Source organism: Lissotriton vulgaris, chromosome 3_1 (assembly GCF_964263255.1).
Source record: "Lissotriton vulgaris chromosome 3_1, aLisVul1.2, whole genome shotgun sequence".
NCBI classification, from domain to species: domain Eukaryota; kingdom Metazoa; phylum Chordata; class Amphibia; order Caudata; family Salamandridae; genus Lissotriton; species Lissotriton vulgaris.
The window spans coordinates 1,074,862,376-1,074,868,375 of NC_141689.1; positions in this window are offsets into that span (position 1 = coordinate 1,074,862,376).

The following is a 6,000-nucleotide window of genomic DNA, read 5'->3' on the forward strand; positions in this document are numbered from 1 at the left end:
GACCCCTCTCTGCCTACCCATCCGCTCTCTGAAGGGTCCTCAGGCATCTGCTCTAACTCCACCCAGGGGTGCTGTCCCTAATACAAAAACACAATAATCATTTGAGACGCCCCTCGAGAGACGCCCCTCACGTGGTGTCGATTCTGGCTTTTTCCATGATGATCTTCCTCTGGGCCTCGTGCTTCGCGTTGACCTTGCTTCTCAGGCTCTTCTCCGGCCCGCTGATACCCCCTAAACATTCCTGAATCCTCCTCCATGTCTGTACCAGTCTACTCGAACAAAGCTCTATTCATCAAACTTTTAATCAAAACCCCCTCGCACCTGCAGACAGACATCCGCATCTAGGATCCCAATTCTCATAAACTTCTAACAGAAGTTTGCAACTTATTTCTCGACACAGCTCGTCCTGTACCAGTACGTACAAATCAGAAACCTTTTGATCACTTCAGGCCTACAACATTTTTCGCAGAGGTTTATTCTCTTCAAATTCTTTCGTAAATCAAAATAGCATGCTAATACTTTGTTCTATGATTATATAAAACACATCTATAGAATATAAACCTATCGAAAACAGAATTACTAAATAACATTAGTGCAATCCATGTTATGCAAATGAATACCTTTCCCAACCCTTTCAGCTCTGGCCATGAGGCCTATTCCGTTCTGTGCTTTGCAGCATGACGTTCTTCCATTAGCAGCTACATAACATGGATCAGGATTAATCACATCTAATAAGGTTGTACATTCTCCACACATTTCTGCATTAGTTCCACTTCTATATGAAATCTCTAGATTAAACACACAATTCTAAGTATAGGTGAATATATTTTCAGCACTTATAGTATTTCTATTATGGTTTGTGCATACTACTGGCACTTATGATGCACTCATACATTTTGTTCAGTTTGCGCTCTCTCAGAATGAGTGCCTGTCTTCTGCAAGTGAGGTGCCGATCTATATGTCATGTGTGCACAGCAGATTTTGTGAATGGCTGCTCTGTTCAGGAGAGGCGCGTCGTTGTGCGCTCAGTACGTGTATGTGAAAGGACACCTGCTCTTGCGCATTGGTAGGCCATATGCAGTGTTGGCGAGTCTCTATCTACCTTATCCAAAAACAAGATAGTGCGGCAACGGGCAGAACAATAGGTATGGTTGACCTCTACAGTTTTGCATCAGTGCGCAAAAGGTGCGAATTTTCAGTCACGTTTCATGCATGGGACGTCTCCTGGGGTCTGTTCTAATACAGTAGACTAGGCTCTGCATAATTACACGTCTAGTGTGCCATGAGGAGCCGTGAGCCGCGTCAAGTGCCCCTCTTGGCGGGGTGGTAACTTTGCTGCTGTGCTTTCTCCTGTGGCGCTCCATGAGTAGGCCCCTCATATCTGTGTTTCTATCTGACTGTTCGGCATCGCAAGGTTTGTCTGTATGGAAGACAGTCTAGGATGTGCCAAAGAGGATTATTTGCATGTTCTACTCCCACCCCCAACTAATAGGAATTTCCCCTGGCACTTATTATCCCCTGGGGCCTCTGCCTAGTGGTATAGCTAGCCCCCTGTTATGCACAATCTTGGGACCAGTATCGTGTTAGTTTTCCTATGAGTAGGAAAGGTCAAATGACAATAGTCATTTCGCCTCTTCTATAACTCTGCTGTCGTCTCTGTCATACAAGGCTCTGGAATCCGAGGGCAGCCCTCCCGCTGCGCCACCAGTCCGGGAGCCCCTGCTGCCTCTCGGGAGTAGGTTGTGTCAGCAGCCTGCGGTGTTACTCCCTCTTCATGCATATGTGGAGCAACTGGTCAACCACAGCCGGTGCCTGGTCTGCCAATACCCCCCTAAGAAGTGGCCCCCTAGAAGTCTCAATATAGATCGACCTATCTGGTATCCTTACACCCCCTGGCTCGTTTTCTCTTTCTTGGGTGGTGGCGTGGCACGTTGGGGCTCCCTCAGGTGGACACTTGGCTTCGTGGGTGGGTATGGTGGGGCTCCGTTGGCTTCGGTTGACCTGCGGTGTGTAGGAGCCTGAGTATCTATATATTCCCTTAGGCCCCTCCCAAAGTGAGTAGCTGGCCTGACGTTTGATGTCGCCAACCTTGTGCATCCACACCCCCACCTTTTTGGTTCGGTTTTTCATATCTCTTAGGGGGGTCGTAAGTCAACCTTGAGACAAGCTATCCTGGGTAGCATGGATTTGAAGCCTTTAGGCTAAACTAGGGGGCATGTGATTCCGGCTGTTACCGCGGCAATCCTGTATATCACATGTAAGTCCACCTTGCAGGTTTTACCCAATAGATGCTCCGAGCCCTGCAGTAGACTTATGAATTCTCCTTGGGTTTAGTTCCACAAGAGTAAACATAGCAGTTACAATTGAATTTGGAGAACTGCGCTTCGGCAGAAGTCGTACATCATTGGATGTAGTTTGCTGTTGCTTTGTGTGAGGGTGTGTAGTGTCTCAGTCATGTACTGGTTCCCCGATTGTTTGATTAGGGAGGGATACCAGCAAGGGAGGCCCCCTTCTTCGCCTGGTCTCTTGCTGGGATATGACCTCACGCACCTGGGATAGTCTACACTATTGCTGTAGAGGGATTATTCCCGGGTGGAGATGCTGTTAGCATTGGTTTCTACAGGCGGGTCTTTATGGAGGTCAGGAGCCTAAGGGGCTCTTTGTTTAGTTTCAGCTATCCCTTGGGGGTGGTCGTAAGTCATCCTACTTAGCGACTAGCTAACTTAGTGGTAGCATGGCCTATGCTGCTTCCAGACAAAATCCCAAGGGGGGCATGTTATGCCTGCTGTGATTCTTGTTAAATCCTGTATTTAGCATCTTGGGACTTCGCCCAAGTTTTATAGTCTGTTAAGTATTGGTCCACCCCGATTCCCCTGTGCTTTGTGGATAGCAGCACAAGCGTTCTACGCACGCACACTTTCTTGTTGATTGTGCAGAGGACGGGGTTGCAGCAGTAGCTGTAACTTCACCTGGGTGTAGTCTTCTGGCGCTTTGTGTGAGGTGAGGGGTTATGTCCCAGTGGTAGGTGCTGGGCAGCCTAGTTATGTTACGTAGGGCATTTAGCAGTGGGGCCCTCCTCTCCCCTGGTCTTTGACTGGTTCTATGGCCTCACAAACTGGGGATGGTTTCTCTGATTTGGTGATAGGCCCGGGGGGATCTGCAGATTAGTGGCAGTGGGGACTGTCAGTCCTTCAGGCATGTAATGTTCATGTCAGGAGATTTGGTCTCTGTGTGGTGGAAAGGGTCCCCGCACCTGTCGTTTGGACTTGTTCCTTGGACTGACGAGAAGCTCTGCTGAGCTAAGGTTGGAGGTCAGGGGTTATTTGTGTCAGATGGTGTTCATCTCACGCCTGTAGACTTAGCCCTGGCCCTCCTCCATCTGAAGGAATCACTTCTGAGCAAAGTTGCAGGTAAAGAGTAGTAGCAGTGGTGGGGGCCCGTGCGGCAGCGGGTACCACCGCACGGGCTGTGGCGGAGTTACTGGGCGATCCGGAAGAAGAGAGGTGCAAAAAACTTTACTTCAGCGGGCACATAGGGGTGCCAGAGTCTAACCTCAGAGCCTAACCTGTAACCTCATGGGAGGTGCAGGAACTCGTGTCGGCGCCCCAGTAGTCCTTCGGGCGGTTGTGGGCCTGTGCAGCCGGGGGTTTGCCTAGTCACGCCCTGCAAGGGGCGTGTGTAGTATAATTATAATAATTGTGCAGCAGTTGGGTGGTTCGCCACTGTGCTGTTTGGCTCAACAGGCGGGCAAGTGGCGAGAATGCGGCCTGCCCTTGGATCGCCCATAAGTTAACCCACCATCATTACATATGTTGTATGTAATAAACCTGCAGCAATTTTTTCCCAAACTTAACACTTGTGTCTGTGTGTTATTTGCGGGTTTGGGCATCTCGGGGGGCGGGGGGTTCTGTGGCCCTGATGTGACTATGCGCTTGCCCGAGGCCACGCAGTGGCCATCAAGAGGGCGGGCTCCTAGTCACGGAGGGCTGCCCCCGCCCTCTTTGTGGCCAGCCACCCCTCACCTGGGCAGGCATCGCCCAGTAGAGGTAGGTAGGTTGCTGACGCACGTCCGGGGCGGCTGGGAGGAGCCTCAGGGGGTTTATCACTCCCTTGCTCCATCTGGGAGGCCTCTTTGCCGTCGCGCGACAAGCTTTGGGACACTCTTTTCCCGCCCTTCCTCGAACCCAGAGTGTCTGCTTGAGGGGGGCTCCGGGGGGAGCTTTAATGTGTTCCTTTTTCGTTGCAGGCGGAGTTACTGGGCGATCCGGAAGAAGAGAGGTGCAAAAAACTGTACTTCAGCGGGCACATAGGGGTGCCAGAGTCTAACCTCAGAGCCTAACCTGTAACCTCATGGGAGGTGCAGGAACTCGTGTCGGCGCCCCAGTAGTCCTTCGGGCGGTTGTGGGCCTGTGCAGCCGGGGGTTTGCCTAGTCACGCCCTGCAAGGGGCGTGTGTAGTATAATTATAATAATTATAATAATTGTGCAGCAGTTGGGTGGTTCGCCACTGTGCTGTTTGGCTCAACAGGCGGGCAGGTGGCGAGAATGCGGCCTGCCCTTGGATCGCCCGTAAGTTAACCCACCATCATTACATATGTTGTATGTAATAAACCTGCAGCAATTTTTTCCCAAACTTAACACTTGTGTCTGTGTGTTATTTGCGGGTTTGGGCATCTCGGGGGGCGGGGGGTTCTGTGACCCTGATGTGACTAAGAAAGGAGACAGAGGGAGGGGCACCTCACTTAATGGTGGAGCTGCGAGGGTGGGAGAGCAATTTCACTGACAATGAGTCGGTGGTCTTGCTCGCCTGTCCCCGCAGTGGCCGCCATTAAGTAGGGGTCGGGGAGGGCTGGACAGCTGGGAGGGGAGCTGGATTGGGCCGGTCGTGCTGGGGGGGGGGGGGGGGGCCGCGGGGGCAGCAGCGGCGGGGAAAGGTAAAGGGAGGAAAGAAGAGATAAAGAAAAAAGGGAAAATAAGCAGAAATAAGGCACAAAAGAGCAGAGATGCAGAAAAGAGCAGAAAGGTGAAAGATAGAAAGGGTAAAAAAACGAGTGAAAACGAGTGAAGGAGCAGAGGGAGAGAAAGGGAAAATGGGCAGAAATAAGGCACAAAAGAGCAGAGGTGCAGAAAGGGGAAAGATAGAAAGGGGGAAAAAACGAGTGAAAACGAGTGAAGGAGCAGAGGGAGAGAAAGGGAGAATGGGCAGAAATAAAGCGCAAAAGAGCAGAGGTGCAGAAAGGTAAAAGATAGAAAGGGGAGAAAAACGAGTGAAGGAGCAGAAAGAAAGAAAGGAGACAGAGGTCCAACGGACCACCAGGGATGAGGCGCAGGGAAACCTGCGGGTGGAGGAGGGCCTCGATCACCAACACTGAAGAGTGCAGGGGCAGGGGCACCTCACTTAATGGTGGAGCTGCGAGGGTGGGACAGCAATTTCACTGACAATGAGTCAGTGGTCTTGACTCATTTGGCAGTTTATGATAATCTCTGTAGTGCAGCGTGTAGTATTCCACGACAGCTGTGACTCTCTTTGCTTTACCTTGCATCGTTTTTATGTGTCTTTCATGCACCACAGAAGCACTGAAGAAAAGATGCATGAGCATATTATCAAGGGGGTTTATCTCCGCTTTTTTGGCTTTAAAAGCCAAGAAAGCGGAGATAAAATTATCTCCCTATTACCTAGCTGTCGCTAACACCAGTTAGCGACAGCTAGTAGGAGATAGTGACCATCTTGGGCCCCACTTTGCATGTCAGTGATATTTATCACTAATGACATGCAAAGTGGGCGTGCCAAGATGTTAGCGACTAGAAACAGTCGCTAACATCGCTATCTCCTATTACCAACTTTTGGAGATATTCGCGCTAAGCGAGAATATCTCCAAAAGCTAACACCTGCCCAGAGCAGTTCTTAGCCATGTTATCCAATGGGAGGTGGATAACATGGCTAAGAGCATTAGCTCGGTAATGCATGAATATCGCTGACTTTTCAGCGATATTCATGCAT